General features: G+C 46.4%; 1 protein-coding gene across 1 annotated transcript in view; it reads left to right on the top strand.

Annotated features, from left to right (window-relative positions):
- LOC146833841 (uncharacterized) overlaps nucleotides 1-17,721 on the top strand; it is a 750,859-nt gene that overhangs the window by 218,232 nt on the left and 514,906 nt on the right. The window lies entirely within an intron of this gene.

The raw sequence follows: 17,721 nt of genomic DNA, 5'->3' as shown, positions 1-17,721 counted from the left end.
TATGTTATTTTGTGAAGATTGCTTACAATGTGTGCACATCAGATGCATTCATCTCTACAGGTGCAGTCAAGCCAAGAGGTGGCTAAGCATTTTGTCTGCCTCAGCTGATGGAGGGATATATATTACATTTTGCCACCTTCTCCCTCAAGGAAAAAAGCCTAGGGAGACCCATCAGAGGCAGTTGATTGCAAAACCTGGAGATTTGACAGTGCCATGGCCCATAAAACTGGTGTAGGAACTTTTTCAGGAGGTGCAAGGTAGGCAGGAGTTACTGGGCTCAAATTGTACATTTCAGAGCCTTTCACTACGGTGTACTGGACCGTTACCTTGCTATTGAGCCCAAAACTGAGCACCATGTACACTTCTTTTGCACCCGACCCTCAGGGTAGAAAAGTTAACTCGTCCAATGCTTATTCACGGAGGTAATGTGGATAAATATACATAAAATATTAGAGGATAAGAAATAAGCAGTATCGGTTATCAATTTCACAATTGCTGCTTGGAGGAACTTGCACTTACTTCACAAATGGTACTCCCATGCGAAGGCAACACAGTCTTTTTAGTGCAAGCTTGAGCCACTTGTCCTCATAGGAATCTGATGAGTATAGGTCTTCAGATCTTCAGATCCCAATTCGGGATCCATCCAAGTTCTGTAACTGGCTACAGGTGAGACTGTGCTGCTTCTGGTGGTGAGCGGTCTTGCATAGCCCACCAAGAGCAAGTGTGCTGACTCGGTCATGGGTCTTTGTGTCAAGTACACAGGCACACTCTCAGGTGAATAAGGTGTGGCAGCATGCATCTGGAGTCATGAAGGCCACACTTCTCCAGTGCTACTCGTTTTCAGGTCGGTCTTCATTGGTGGCTGTTCTTCAGGCAGCCCAAGCACAAATCTGCTACTGAAGCAGAGGGTCTGATTGACAAACTGCATTTTGTAGTCTATAACGTAGCTCTACAGGAGTACTATTTACTTGTTACAAAATGAAGTTCACAAAGCTACGGGTGGAACTCTCCACCTCTCCTATATTTTCTATGGGGAAATCTCTGAACATGTAAGTTTAGAACACAGTAGCAAACATGGAAGGAAATGGGGAATGGAGGCAAAATGTGGAATGTCTATGTAGGAAAGTGCTTTTTTGTATGGTAACCCCCCCACACCTTTTGTTCCAATGCTGATATTTATGATGCTGCACCGCAATGGAACCCAGCAAAATTCGACATCAGCAGTGATTTCATTGTTGACTTTATGCACCTGGTTTCCTGCCAGCACTGTGAATGCGGTAAAACCATCTCCCCCACGGCTCCCGCTTCAGCACCACGAACAACCAGGACAAATCTGCAACCGGGCTTCTTGTGGCAGGTAAAATCAAAATGACTGTCATGTCTTGGTCCTGGGACCCACATCACCTTTACCCGCCTTGGGTTCCACCAGCATCATGACATAATACTACACTTTCCAATCTTGGTGTTACAGGGGTGGGATTCTGAAGTTCTGCTTCGCAGTGCCACTTAATCATAAGTGATGTTTGCACAAGATATCCACTAGTGACGTTCTGGTTGGCTAAGGCGAGACCCTAGCCAGGCAGAATCTGCCACTTTCACCAGGGGTGGATGATTACACCCACTGCATATCCTGCGCTAACCTTGGGTAGCTTGGCACTGAGCAGTCGGGCTTATCACAGAGGCAGTGTATAAAGCATTGGCACAGCACTATCACACAATAAATACATTGAGCATCACAAAAGAGACTTCACATGTGGTGTATGTAAATAAACTTTATATTCAACACACATATCAAATAACACAACATAAACATCATGTATTCCTGGGCATAAATCACATCTAGAAATATCACTAGCAGTACTAGGCCCTACAGTGTACAAATGACATCAGTAATATGCACAATTGGGAAGGATCCTACTTTACACCTGGCACCCTTATGCAGAGCGAAACTTTGTCAGAACGAGCCCCACCCTTGCAATTATTATAATTCAATACCACACAGTTATGGGGTGCACCCCAGATCACAAAAATATCAGATATGTGTACAGAAAGATAATTACAACACTTTTAAGCAGCACCGTGGGCCAAGGCAGCACAGGTGAAAACCAATGTCAAATGTACTATGCCTTTGACAAGGAATCAACGTGTAAAGTAATACCGCCGTGTGGTGTAATTAATAACAGTCAGTCACTCCCACACACTCATTCAGCAAAGATACGCAGTGCCACAGATATAAGTCAGGTCCGTATGGAGCACACACACGCATGAAGCACCGTAATGCGGTGCAACTGGTATCCAGCAGGTTAGTTGATAATGCACATGCAGATCCCATGGCCCATTTAGCTAACTCCGACTACCCTACACCCATGGACTGCAGATAAAGAAAACCTTACCCCCAGATACTAGGCAGATGGCGGCCAGAGTCACACTTAGTCAGGGTCCCTGGGAAGAAGGTGGGGGTAGGTAGCAGGGCTAAAAAGGTGGCAGTCAACAATTGGAAGTTTGTCCACTACTCAGGAAGTTCACCCATGGTATGCATAGCAGAAGTGGGGTGAGGGCGATAGTTGTTTAATCCTAGAATTCCACACTGTGCCTTCCAGCACTAGCACAGTTCTGCGAAGCAAGGGGTGGGTCACACAGTCTTTTGAGCCGCTTCCGATCACTCTCGAAAGTGTTCCTTAGGCCAGTCAATTACTCACACCACCCAGGCCTGGTCCGGGCAATACTACCTGGCAACACGAAGTCGTCGGGCCGGGTGAGGACAGGACAATTGGTCCGTTGCACTGAGGGCACAAAGGAAGAGCCTCTCGGAAGAAGGAGGCACCCTGTCAAACACACATCGATCAAAGTAGCACCCAGGCTATCCGAGCACTAAGGAACACAAATCCACACAAATCCACTCCTATGCACCTCCCAGTGTCGATAGGAGTCGCACCAGACAGTCCCAGTCTCAAACAATGTAGAGTCGTAAACTCAGTACCTCCCTGGAAATGATGCTCAATGTCTGGTGCGCATTGATCTGAGTCGCAGCAGACAGTTCTGGTCACACACAATGAAGAGTTGTGAGTTTAGTATCTCCCCGGGAATGAGGCACAGCATCTGGTGCGGGTTGATATGGGTTGCACCAGACAATGCTGGTCACGCACAATGAAGATTTGCAAATTCTGTACCTCCCTGGAAATGAGGCACAACATCTGTTGCACATTGATAGGGTCACAACAGACAATTCCAGTCACACACACAGGTGCAAGTTCAGCTGTGCGACATGAGGTAGAATAAGGCGCTGCTGCTACAGGTACGCCCTCACTTCAGAGGGTCACAACCTGTGAATCGGACACCATATGCAATGAGCATGCATTCAGCATGTCTCACGAGAGAGATACAGCACAATCGACGGAGCGGTCCACACGGGGTCCCACAACTGGTGAATCCCCTCACCAACGCTTTATGCATGTTGAGGCCACACAATGCAGGGGCTACACTCTTCAGATGCGGGCAGTACTTTTGGGACTCTGCACACGGCAATCCAGTCTCCAGGGACAATACTTAGTTCCATGCTCACACAGTGCCACCAGTTGGGATCCAGCAGTCGAAATGGGCACTTAAGAGGGCACACGCTCCAGGTGTCACAAGTAGACAGTGTGGGTCCCTCACAGTAGGTCTTTGATGTCCCTGAGACATCCAAAATAGAACAGAGAGCAAGCTAACAAGCCCATGGAGAACACACTTCAGGGTGCCACACAGTATCAAGCAGTCAACCTAGGCCAGCCACTATTCAGGAAGGTTGCACTGTCCCTTCCAGTTGCAGTAAACCTCCTGATGCAAAACAAATTCCTCTGGCAGTGTGCACCAAGCAGTTCCAGGATCTACACCCCCATCCCCACAAGTGTATCTCTCCCCTGCTGAAGAATGGCACCAGTAGTTTTACTAGAGTGTGCCTTTGAAGTTGGGGGTGGTTCTGAGGGTTTCCCTTTGAACCACAGATGTCTCCTCTAAATTTCAGTCCTGTCTGTCATGGAGCCGTGGAATGCTGATTATAATCTTTAGTGGGGCCATGATCTGGCTACCAAATGTCAAGTCTCAAAACCTCTTCTTCCAATCTATCCAGCCAGGTTGTCAAACGACAGAGGCTTTTGTTCCAGTTGCATGCCCAATGTTTATAGTTGTCTCTGGAGGAGGCACAGATGTGCTCCCCTGGCCTCTAGTGTGAACTGGCCTCAAACAAAAAGACACACAAAGAGTTTTGAAGCAGTGAAATGCTCACTTTCTAAAAGTTGCAACACAAAAAGATGATGGATGGAATGTTGAACATTGTCAAACATTCACCCCCAGTCACAGTACTGGGTTTAATCCATCTTTATTTTGCTCATCCCACCATTCCAGTTTGGACCCAGCCATATGCAAATCAGCCTTGACTCTGTTCCCCATGGGAAAAGTCCAGCCCAAACTGCCAGGTCCTTCCTGGACTGGAAAACAAGCATTCTTGGACCGGTTATGGGCCATCACCCCTCATCAGCCAGGCTAGCATGAAACCGGTGGTGTAGCAAGCACTTGACCCACATCTGGGCATACTATTCATACTCAGGATGAAATTGCAAGACAAAAAGATGATGGATGGAATGTTGAACATTGTTAAGCATTCAACCCCAAGTCACAGATCTGGGTTTAATCCATCGGTAGTTTGCTTGCCATGCCCTTCCAGTTTGGACCCAGCCATATGCTAATCAGTCTTGACTCTGTTCCCCATGGGAACAGTCCAGTCAAATTTGCCAGGCCAGGTCCTCCCTGGCACGGAAAACAAGCATCCTGGGACCAGTTTTGGGGCCTCACCCCTCATCAGCCAGGCTAGCTTGAAACCGGTGGCATAGCGAGTAGTGGCGTAGAAGAGGCATTTCTACGGTATTAATGAAAAAAACCACTTTACCACAGGAGAGGGTGTGTCATTGTGAATCCAATGATAGGAACCATTATGAGGCTGCTCCACTTAAGCCACTATTGCAGCTTGAAGTCATTTCAACAATCCTGCCATGTTAACCTATGGGAAAAGCAAACCTCATAGGTGGTGAAAACACACATGGGATTTCTTCACTACCTGGGCAGGGATCACACATGTGTACCTGCCCTACCTTTCACCTACCACTTGCTCCACCCCTCAAGGCTTACCCTAAGGGTGCTTAAGTGATATTGGAAGGCCCACTCAGGATTGGCTAATGAGTGAGAAAATATAACCTGAACATAAACGCAACTGTGCACCCATAGGCCTGCAGTGGCAGACTTGACACATGCTTGAAAGGCTATTCTGGTGAGTGGCACAATCAGTGCCGCGTCCCATCATTAGCCAGTAAAGTACAGGGCCTGTGCATGTGGTGTACCTTTTTACAGGGCACTCACAGGTACAATAACTAAACTAATCAAGTAAGCACCACTTCCTAGCATGTGTGGGAAGTGCGTGCATGCTTACACATTGCATTACAGTGGGTAAGTGACTAGAGTCCTAAGGCCATGAAAAGAGAATCAGCAAAATAAGGATGAGAGAAAGCAACAATCTTTAGGGAAATACCCTAAGAAGGGTCATGTCAAACAACTTTAGACAAAAAAAAAAACATTCAAAATGTTTTAGATTTTTGTAAATTGGAATTTTAGGGCTGTACAACAAAAATACTTGGACAATTAGGAAAAAGTTTAAAAGTTTTTTTAAAATGTGCAAATTTCCAAAATTCCAAATAAAGGGTTAGGCTCAATGGAGGCGGGCAAGAATCTTGACCTGTCAGTCATCCCAGCCCTGAAGATCAGTAATCTGAGGGTTTTGTGCAAAGCAAGTGGCATTAGCTATACAGTTACTGCTAAAAAGGAGGAACTTGAAAAGCCCTCAGCTCCTACGAAAAGGAAAAACTAGAGAGGGAGAGCCATTCCTCAGAGGAAGACCTCGAAGAAGGTGAGAATGATGCCTTAGCACAAGTTGAAGATGATAATGAAGAAGGTGAAGACCACAACTCTCCACCCTTTAACAGACCTCTTCACCAGTGGGAAGTGACAGGAGTCACTCTAGAAGACCCCCTACAGGTAAGATGGTAGTAAGCCTTGAGGAAAAGCTTGATCTCCTCTCACTAGAGGAGAAAAAGAATGAACTTGAGGAAAGTAGGCTAGCCCTTGAAGAACGAAGGGTCAAGGTGGTCTTGAAGCTTAAAGATAATTGTGGCAGCAACTTTACTAGAGAGAAAGAGGGATCTTTTGACCCTACGATCCCCAAAGGGATTGTCTCCAAATTTAATGATGGTGATAACATTGAGAAATAGTTTGCAGCCTTTGAGAGGGCCTGCAAAATGAGGAGGACAGGCCACCTGCGCTGGGCCTCTCTACTGTGGTCCTATCAGCATATGAAAGAGTCCTTGATAGAAGGATTTAGACTCACCACAGAGAAATACAGATTGAAATTCAGGGACACCCATTATGGTCAAAAACAGACATTGATGGACTTTGTAGACTCTTCAGTCAAAGTACTACAAGGTTGGATAAAAGGCAATGGGTGTAGGGAAGAGCCCTTTTTGGATGGTCGCCCCTCCTCTAATGCTGATGGTTATGACAATGTTAGTGCACTGGAGCCTGCTGCCCAGGCTCCAGTGCCAGTGCTCACTCCCTAAAATTGTTATATGTAAATTGCCTAGTATATGTTACCATGGGTGGTAAAGGGGTCATCTGGGTTTGCAGCATTGTTTGTGTCACCCTGAGTGCCCAAAGAAACTACTGATAGCAGGCCTGCCATTGCAGACTGTAGTAGCGGGTCAAACTGCCCAAACTCAACTTTGCCCTCACCGTGTTGTGGCAAAGTCAATGCACTATCCTTGATATATGCCAGTCAGCTCTAAGGAAGGACTCTGAAAGCCAAGGAGGCAGGGTGCATTGTATCAAGGGTGTGGATATGTAAGTGCAAGGTTACATGACCCTATAGTGCCCTTTATCTTTAAAGGACACTATATGTGGTAGATGTTCTATAGGGTAACATGGGCTGGCCCCAGAGGTTGGCAGCTTCATTATGGAACCAGCTAAATATGTAATGTTTGGTATCAAACAACATGCCTTCTCACCACTGACATGAATCTCATATTGAGAACGATGTAGCATGCACCCAGATGGCCACCTATTTGCCCCAGCTTTTCTGTTCTCTGGCTGGCAAGCCCATGTTTCCTGCATTTGCTGCTGCCAAGACAGGATTCTCACCTCCTGCCAGGCATTTTGATCACTCCCAGGAGTCAGGAACAAAGACTTGGGCATGAAGGACGTCACACCTTCTCCTCCCAAGCAAGCTAGTGAAGTGGCACATCAAGGCGGTGAGCTTCAAATGCTGCACCACCTCTGATATGCATCAGGGCTGGCTCCAGAAGAGGAAACAGCCCTCCCCTTGCCCCAGACACATTTACCCAGAAAGGTGGGAATTTAGTTAGTCAAGGAGGTGTACACCCCTAGAAGGCTAGCCAGGGTGAGCAGCCTGGTCTGTACACTAAAATTAGATTCCTGCCATCTTTCAGAGTGGCAGAATAGAGGAATCTGGGTAGAAAATATGACCCACACCCAGAATGGGGTCACCTCAAGGGCAGACTCACACCCCTAATTCCCTTAAATCTAGGATTTATGAGACACCCCTGACACCAGAACCTCAGTTCTGAACAACCTGCATCAAAGAGGACGGAAGAAGAGACCCGTGTCTGCGACAGCAGGTTTTGCAGAAAGCAAAAGACGGCTACCCTGCACATGTGGCAATGATCCTGGAACTGCATGACTGAGACTGGTCCTAGGCTATCTCTTGGTTCCCTTGACAGAGGGACCCCTGGCGAAGCCTGAAGCACCCTCAGACTACCCAGGACTAGTGGCCCTAGTACCGTGAAAACTGCAGGTAAAACAACTATCTGAGGGATTGCCCAAATCCAGATGGTCTAGTGAATTGTAGGGACTGCAGCCCTGCCTTCCACGAAGTTACAGGCAGCTATAGTGTTCCCCGGGACCACCAGATGTTGAAGTTACTTTCTGCTCCACTTACCGCTGCCAAGGCTTATTGGTCGCCCGTACAGCAACTGACCCCTGTATTTGGCGCTGCATCTAGAGGGGACTCCATCCGACGTTCCTCCGACATCAGCAGGAGACCCGTTATGTGTTTTTCCATCTTTTTCCCCTGCAACACCATTTCAGCTCTAAAAGCCGCTCTCCCGCGACTCCATTTCAGTACCAGGGAAAGCCAGGACAACACCGCATCCGGGCTCCACAGGCCAGGTAAAATTGAACTGACTGTTGTGGCTTGGTCCTGCTGCCAGCATCACCTTTACCCTGCAAGGGTACAACGCAACTCGCCCTGCAAGTGACCGATTGTCACTAGTTGTTTTTCCAATTGACAACGTTACATTTTCACTGTATTATTTTGCATTGATTTTATATTGCTTCGATATATGACACAATATTTTGGTACTCCATATTTAAGCTATGATGTTTTCGTATATCGAAAGTCTGCCAGCTGTATTCTGACATGTAAGCTTAAATGGTCCTCAATACTGTATAGTACGGGATCCTCTGAGAAACAGTATTAATAAGCGGAAACTGAGAGCCTTTCCTGTTGCGTTCCAGTCTGTCAAGAGGCAAGCATGGAGAGCAACAAACCCTGACATCTTGACTCCTAGCACAAAAGACCGCCAGTGAATTAACAGCCAGCCTGGTAGTGGAGTACACAAGTGGCATTAATACTATGGTGCAGGAAATCCTACCTGGGGAATTATCTTTCAGATTTAGCACTTCTTCCAAGAACTGGGGAATTACCCATCAGCATCTACCTCTAAATCAAGTCCATAGATAGTGCTTCAGAGGATCTGTTCTTCTCTTTTTACTGACCAGGAAGTTCCTACCAACCCTTCTCTTGCCTACTCTCTCTGTTCTTTGCTTTGCTTTTACTCATCCCACTATTGCCTCCTCTCTCTGTTCTTTGCTTTGGCTTTTACTCATCCCACTCTCCTTTACCCTGCTCTCCACATTTGCTTCCTGCCCTCCTCTTCTTGCTCCCTGACCCAGCCTGCTTCCACTACTCCCTCCTGCTCTGTCACAATCATTTTTTATTCCTATCCTTTCGACTTTCTATCAATTTTCTATCCTCTCGATCCTCCATCTTCTCCCTCATTTCTTCGCCATTCTCCTGTCTTCCACTTCTTCCCAACTTCATTTTTCGCTTCTTTGCAATCTTTTTCCTACCTCCTGTTTTTCCTCACTTCGCTCCCCTTTTATTGTCTTTCACTCCTCTCAGACCTTTCTTCCTTTTTTATTATTCTCTGCCTCACTCACTCATGTCCTCATTTATAGTCTCACCCACTCCTCTAAATCTCCGTCTCCCTTTCTCTCTCCTTTCCTGCCCTTATGCTTTATTTGGCCAACAATTTTCCCCATTCGATCTTCCCCTCTCCTTTTTTTTCCCCTCTCCTCGCTTCACACTCTCTGACGTTTGCCTCTCTGGCTCTCTCCTGCCTCCCACCTCATTGTCTGTGCTTCCTCCCTTTTAACTCTTCTCCATTGTCTTTCTATCTTCTCCCCTCCAACTTTTCTTCTCCCCTCTTTCTTCCTTCCTCAGCTCTCTCCCAACACCCTTTGTCTCTTCTCTAGCTCTACCTTCCCTCTCCTAATGGCACCCTCTTTCTTTTGCCCTCCTTCATCCCCTTGCACCACTTTTCTCCACTTTCTTTCACCTCTGCTCTCCCATATCACGGTGACACCTGTTTGTATTTAGTACTCGTGACTATTTTAGTTTAAAAAGTTGTTTGTGATTTAAGGTTCAGATGTTATGCGGCCCTTTATCATGTGATATACCCTATTCTAGTTATCTCTTTTTAATCTACATCATCTTGCATTTTGGAAATCATACGGCCAAATTTACCACTTACTCGCGCATGCGCTGTGTGAAAAGGAGAGAGGAGGAGAGTGTCATATATGCAGAAATATGGCACTCTCCTTCCCTTTCCCTAGCGCCGGTGCTGAAATCAGCGCCGTGTGCCACAGAGATACCTTTTTGCCATAGTGCAAGTGTGTTTACGTGAGTCTAGCATAGGTTTTGTACTGGAAGGATACCCTTCCAGTACAAAATACTATGCATAGGCTGACTTTATCCCATGTCCCTCTTTGTATGCGTGCTGCAAAGTGCAGCACATGTACGAAGTCAGAAAAGGAAGGAAAAATGAAAGCATTTCTCCTTCTTTACGCCTACTTCAAAAGAGCACAGTTTTCTGACACTAAACATTGTCTACTTTATTTAGTAAATAGGGATTAGTGTCAGAAACCTTGGCTGGTTGTATGGGAATGCCTATGCTCCACCCGTGGCTAAGTAATGCAAACCAGAGCATAGCGCTTCTTTGCGCTACTTTCACGTTATTTTCTGCACTAAACAAGTTTAGTGCTGAAAAGTAAATTGGAAAAGAATTGCGCCAATTTGTGTCACTTTTGTGGCGCAAACACAATGTAAAATCTTAGTAAATTCCCCCTATAATTTTACTTTTCAAGTTTTAGTTTAAATGCTCAATGGGCAAAATGATGTTGGCTAAAAAGCAATGCTGAGAACTACCTCAAGGTGTCAAACATGACACGTCCTCTTGAGAGCTATGACAATTGAAGAAGCTCAGTGAGATAGGTTGGCTCCTTACCTGGCTTTGGTCGCCCCCCACTCCCTAGGGTTTCCTTCACAAATGATGGCAGTGGCAGAGGAGCTCGAAGGTGTACCAAGTATGGATATGATCATGAGACCAGATACATAGACTGGGAACTAAAGGGGTGGTAAAGGGTATGTTGAGTGAGAAAGAAGAATTTGACATTCCTGGTAGAAAGACTGAGCAGCATGGAAAATGCGATTGACCTACAATGCCTGCTTCTAAGCACTGCAATCAGACGCAAAAGAAAGACTAGTGTCTGAAAGGGGGAGGGCAGAGTTATAGACATTATGACAGCGCTGTGATGAGTCTTAGCCAGCAAAATCCAGAGGTCACTGCAGCCCATCCATGGCGTAAAAAGGTTAAGAAAGAGTGTGGGTGTGGTGGGCAACCTTAGATTCTTGTGGCCCCTGATAGCATGAGTTGGGGGGAAATGGGAAAAAGGGGCTGGCTGGCAAACTACAGAGTTGTTGTGGCTGTTTCCAGTGACAGGTTAGATCTGTGTGCCTCCAGGCACTGGAGAGCTTTGTGTGCTCATAGATAGAGGTGTAGACATATCAATGTGATCCCAGGCGTGCACAGTTTGATTCCTAGAAGTGTTTGCAGAGTTGTACACAGTGATTTCTGCTGAGCACCTACCGAGTGAGAGCGAGCGAAGCTGCGAGCATTAAAAGAAATGGGTCCATGAATGTGTCTGCTTGCAAACCTTGAGCCTTCAGAACTCAATATTTTGCACTTTATTATAAAGGCATTTTAGGGTGCAAAAAAACAAAATTTCCATTTTTGAACGGGACATACAGCTAGTAGAAATAAAATGCAAAACATATAGGTTGCCCTGAGCAACAGCCAGTTTACCTTGTGGTGGAAGGGCATTGACACGCTCAGTGAGAAGTCTAGTAGAAAGGAAATGGTCCCAGAACATACGTAATTAGAAAACCTGAACAGAGTCAGCAAAATAACTATTGCAACAAATAAGGCGTATCGAAGTGTTATTTAATCACACTTGGAGCAGGCACATGAATGCGTATGAAAAATCACATTATTCACATAAGTGCAGGGTGCCACGGGGGAGGGGAGGGAGTGACGAATTGGGTAGGGTAGTAGGATAAGTGACATATAAATATTCATAACAGTAGTACAAATCAATTGCTGGGCACGTTAATATCGTGCCAAATGATCAGGGTGAAAATCATTCATAACAAAATTGAATGTTTTGCCAAATAAACCATATACAAGTGAAAGTACACAGTGCTCAATGCACTATTGAAGGTACTGGCATAGTGAAATGTCGACGTTTCGACCCCTCTTCCAAGGTAGGTTGATTTAGTCCTTACGGGTGGGGTCTTCCTCAGGACAGAGAGGATGGTGAAACAGGAAGGGTAGGCACCAAATTAGAGAACGGACATCGAATCAGTGTCAGCTTGGCGTCCAAAGGCGCAAGGGCAGGAAAGCTCCAGAGACGGGTGGGAGTGACACGCACGGATATTAGTCGAATCACAAAGGAGGGATTCATCACTCCATCATACCACGCCGTGACGTGGATCGGTGTGTTGAGTGAAATTAATCACTGAAAAGTCGGCCTCTTTAGACGGCGTCCATGAATGCGTTGCTCGAATCTGACAAAGTAATTTCACTCAACACACCGATCCACGTCACGGCGTGGTATGATGGAGTGATGAATCCCTCCTTTGTGATTCGACTAATATCCGTGCGTGTCACTCCCACCCGTCTCTGGAGCTTTCCTGCCCTTGCGCCTTTGGACGCCAAGCTGACACTGATTCGATGTCCGTTCTCTAATTTGGTGCCTACCCTTCCTGTTTCACCATCCTCTCTGTCCTGAGGAAGACCCCACCCGTAAGGACTAAATCAACCTACCTTGGAAGAGGGGTCGAAACGTCGACATTTCACTATGCCAGTACCTTCAATAGTGCATTGAGCACTGTGTACTTTCACTTGTATATGGTTTATTTGGCAAAACATTCAATTTTGTTATGAATGATTTTCACCCTGATCATTTGGCACGATATTAACGTGCCCAGCAATTGATTTGTACTACTGTTATGAATATTTATATGTCACTTATCCTACTACCCTACCCAATTCGTCACTCCCTCCCCTCCCCCGTGGCACCCTGCACTTATGTGAATAATGTGATTTTTCATACGCATTCATGTGCCTGCTCCAAGTGTGATTAAATAACACTTCGATACGCCTTATTTGTTGCAATAGTTATTTTGCTGACTCTGTTCAGGTTTTCTAATTACGTATGTTCTGGGACCATTTCCTTTCTACTGTTTGTTACCCAGGTCCCAGTGACTATTGGGTTTGCCCTTTGTTTTAACGCCAGTGAGAAGTCTAGTTCGCCCATGCAAACTAGAGGTGCAAGCCTGGGTCGACCACCTGCAACAGAGAGCATTCATCTGCCAGCACCAACAAATCCCCGGGCAAACTTAGTCATCTAAAACATCTTTGCGATCTGGTGGACAGTCCTGGGTGGGTGTTCCCACGCAATATCCATGGATTTTGATGCATTCCCAGATTCACCAGAAGTGGTAGACCTAGGAATGTACTAAAACCTATGTCTCCCCAGATGAGGCGTAACAAGGAGAAATAACTTTATTTCTCCTCTTTGTTCCTCTTTCTATGTGTGCTGCATTCTGCAGCAAAAATAGAGGTAAAAGTCTCAGGAGGTTGTGTGGCATATTTATGAGCCCCTTTGCATCGCTCTTGCACCATGCAATGTGGTGCAAGACCAACGCAACGCGTGGCCCTGCGTGGCTTCATAAATCTTGACTAAGGTTATGTAGGGCAAATTGCTGCATTGCATAACTCTGCGCCAGTAAAGTGGTTCCACAGGTGCTGCATGGGAGTTACCATGCAACATTTACTTATTGTTATTTAAAACATTTATAGAGCGCATTATCACCATACTGGTATCCTGATGCAGAGGCACTCTACCGAGACAAAACAGCTGCAACTAAACAGACAGCGAAATGCAATATGAGATTACTTGGGGAAAATCCAAGATGTCAAGGCTTTTCTGAAATGCAATATATCAGCTGAAGATCTGAGGAAAATAGGTAGCTTATTCTAGAGTTGGGCTGCCATAACCATAAAAGGTTGTCTACCCTGTCTTATCTACTAGAATTTAGCAATACATACAAGATTTGATGTTGCGGAGTGGAGACATCTCCCTGGGGAGTATCCCTTTAATCTGTTTTGCAGGGGCACTTGGCCCTTGCCCTGAAGTGCTTTCAAGACTATACACAATTATTTTAAAGCGATTGTAGGAGGCTGGCTTACTATATGTTGCACACTTATTCAAGTGGTGCACCTTGCACCAATCCAGGCAACACTTATGATTGTTTTAGTGGTCTTCGATAATCATTGAAATCTCTCAAAGTGGTAGCTGTGGAGAGCTGCCTACAGGCTTGTCTTGAAGGTGTGTTAAGCAGCTTGTTTTGCCAGTTTAAACTGTAGTGTAGATTAGATGAAAAGAGACCACAAAGTGTTTAGCAAAAATAAGTTTATTTATTACAACACAATATCACTATCACGTTGGTATATCCCCTATTTGGAGATATCAACACAATACACAAAATACTTCAAAAGCAATCAGGTAAGTAGCACAAAATACAGTGGTCTCAAGGGGGAGACCAAACTGGATACTAAAGAAGTGGAATGCGAACTGCAAAGAAGGATGTGACTTGGATCAGAAGACCCAGAGGAGCCAGGGACACAAGGAACCACCCAAGGTAAGTAATCAGGAGCGCCACAGAGGCTGTGTGCGGAGTGCGAACACTGCTGCGTGCCCAATGGAAGTCAATGGAGAAGTTGCGGTTGCAGTTTTGAAGAAGAAGGACCCTCCCCAGAGGACCCCGAAGAAACACTTTGGAAGACAGACTGTTGGAGAGCCACCCCACCCATGAATGCCCCAGAAACCAGGTTACCTACACCAGGGAAGCCAGGTGCAGAGGGATGTAATGACGTTGGATACCTACCGTAGACAACAATGGACAACTTTGAAGAAGATGCCTGTGGAGAAGACTGTGAAGGAGTCTGTTGGAATCCAAGGGTGGATACTGGAAGTGACAAACCTGCAAGCAGAGTGGACAAAGTCTATGCCACTCGGAGGTGACCAGGGAGCACGGAGACACAATACCCACTGATCTGTTCTGAGAGTCAACGCTGACCGTGTCGCTGCAGCTGTGAGGACTAGGTGATGCTGAGAAAGACCAGGAGCTGTGTATGAGCTGCCCCACTTCAATGTCGGTGACTAGGTGGTTGGTGTCTGGCAGGAGCACCAGCATGCCTTGGTAGCCACAACTGGTGTGAAAAAGGAGCAACGTTGATACCAGCAAGGTCCTAGGGTCTCACCCACAGCAGGAAAGTCAGAGCAGGCTCCAAGCAAACAGGGCAGCCCACTGAAGCAGTAGAAGACCCTCAGGAGGACCCACAGACCGAAGGTACAGGACTAGCAAGATGACTTCGAGCAGCTCACCAAAGATGAAGGCCCACTGTTCAGAGGATCTGGTGAGGACATTGATTTTGGAGGAAAGAGATTCTGGAGGCCGGAGCTTCTTGTAGCCCAAAGATCTCTAGAGTGCAGAGCTAATAAGCCTAGGCAAAGGAAAGTCAACGCGGTGCACAGGGATTTGGTCCCAGCGGTTTTGATGAGTGACACTGGCCTCAAAATTGCAGAGAGGCGAGTTCAGGCCTGGAGGGAGTTGCACAACTGCCACCTTTGTTGCTGAGCCTTGGGAAGTCCATAGAACGATAGCAGCAGCAGACCAGTCAGCTTCATTGTGGTACCTGCAGATGCAAGGGAGTTACTGCCTCACTCCAAAGGAGATTTCTGCGGGTGTCCTTGATGCCCACAGGTCTGTTGAAGAACCTGAAAGAACCACAGACACAGACAACGAAGAAGACTTGAAGAACAGCGAGACCAGCAGCAGCAGGAGTCTTCCTTGGTGCAGCCTAGGTTCAGTCAAAGTCCAACGAAGTCCAAATGGCCAGACGATTGAAGAGAGATGTAGATTCAGGGTTGAGTCTAGTACCATGACTAATCTAAGGACCCACCCACAGGTATACCCTTAAGTACCCTAAGGAAGGGGTTGGAATAACTCGGGGTCCCTTCCAGAGGAGGGGGCTGAACGGACAGGAGGATACTCCCATGTCCTATGTCCAATTTTGTGCCAGAGCGGGCGCCAAGGGCTCCCTGAACTGGCTCAAACTGGAGTATGCACGGAGGTTACCAAATATGCTCTTCAAAGCAGTTTGGTGGCGCTGGCAAGCACCCCAAACCCAGCCCAATAAACTAAGTCCTGTCTTCGAGATGGTCTCACCTTCCTGAGACAGGAAACCTATTGTTCTACCTTCCCCTGTTCGAGCTCAGTTCAGCAGTAGAAGGGCAAATTGTGTCTGTGTTCAGCAGCAGCACTAGCTTGCTTCCAGACCATGAATGCTGTTACATGGGGGTCCCCTAAGAGGCCCCCTCATACATGGGATCATACTTCCAATACTGGAATTCCAGTGTTGGGTTATGATTCCAACATGTTTGATGCCACACATGACTGGGTTCGGTGCAGCCACTATATAGTTAGACATCTTGTAATGACTGCTGTTCACTATATGTCTTAAAATGGCTGACCACACTTACAAAGCCTGGAGAACAGTAGCGGCCAGCACAGATCGGGGGTGGCGTGGTGGGGAGATAAGGGGATTATATATTTTTTTTTTAAAACATACCTTACCACCGCGTCTCTCCGTCATCTCTCCTCTGGAATGGAACAGAAAGCAGACAATCAGGCTGCCCTGACCAATCACAATGCTAAAATGCAGGGTTGTGATTAGTAGGCACCCAGGCTCCCCTGACTAATCACAACACTACAATGCAGCTTTGTGATTGGTCTGAGCACTGTGGTTCAGCACTCAGCCAGAGACTGGGGGCCTGGGCATTTTCTCCATGCAGGCTGTAATGCACCATGCATGGAGCAGATGCAAAGTGTGCATGACAGTTTGGCCAGCCCGAGAGGCTCAGCCAAACAGTCACTGTGTACTTAAGAGGGTGCTACCACTTCTCCCCTGCCCAGCTCTGTGAGCAGAGCAGCCCCACCCGCTCCATCACACAAAGCTGCTGCAGCAGGACAAAATGAAATGATAATAACATTATGTTATTATCATTTTATTTTTCCTTTCTTTCACTGCCTCAAAGCAGTGTGGCAATGCGCCTCCGCTTTAGTGCAGGAGGAGCCACCACTGCTGGAGAATCGACTTTGGGGTTTGTAGGGGTGTCCTGCTCATGCAGGGACAAACTCATAATTATAACCAAGCACCCTGCCCTCAGGACTGAAGATCCTGCCATAGGGGTGACTTATAGGTTTTAAGTGCGGTGACTTCAGATATAATGAAACCTATATCTGTTGTGAGAGGTGAAAGCACAAACTCACACAGGCTGCAATGGCAGGCCTGTAGGCACAGTTTAAGTGGACTACCATGGGTGGCATAATATAAGCTGCAGCCTATGAGAGACCCCTGGTGTACCTATTGTGAGACGTTGGCCTGCTATATGCTGTCCACTAGTTATAGTGGGCACCTTGCACCAGTCCAAACAACCCCTTAGAGATGATAGGTTAAAGACAACCTTATTTGAAAGCTACCCTAGTGGTAGCTATGGAGAGCAGCCTTCAGGCTAAGTCTTGAACGAATGTAAAGCAGCTTGTTTTACCAGTCTATAATCTCTTGAATGACTAAATGAAAGGAGAACCACACCAGGTATACATATAAAATATATGTATTTATTTCTAAACACCCTCACTAGTCTCTTTATGAGGCTAGAGGTCAAAGCACATATGTTACACTTCAAATATCACAGTAAATTAGCACAATATACGAAAGGCCCTAGGGGCAAACCAAGCCATATATTAAGAAAGTGGTATAAGAACCACAACCTGACTATACACAAGACCTAGAGTTGTAGAATCGCTGGGACCCCAAGGAACCACCCAAGGTAGTAACACAGGGGATGTGCAGTGTGAGAACACAGCTGCGAGCT

Source organism: Triturus cristatus, chromosome 4_2 (genome assembly GCF_964204655.1).
Source record: "Triturus cristatus chromosome 4_2, aTriCri1.1, whole genome shotgun sequence".
Classification (NCBI taxonomy): Eukaryota; Metazoa; Chordata; class Amphibia; order Caudata; family Salamandridae; genus Triturus; species Triturus cristatus.
This window is presented reverse-complemented; position numbering and strand designations above follow the sequence as displayed.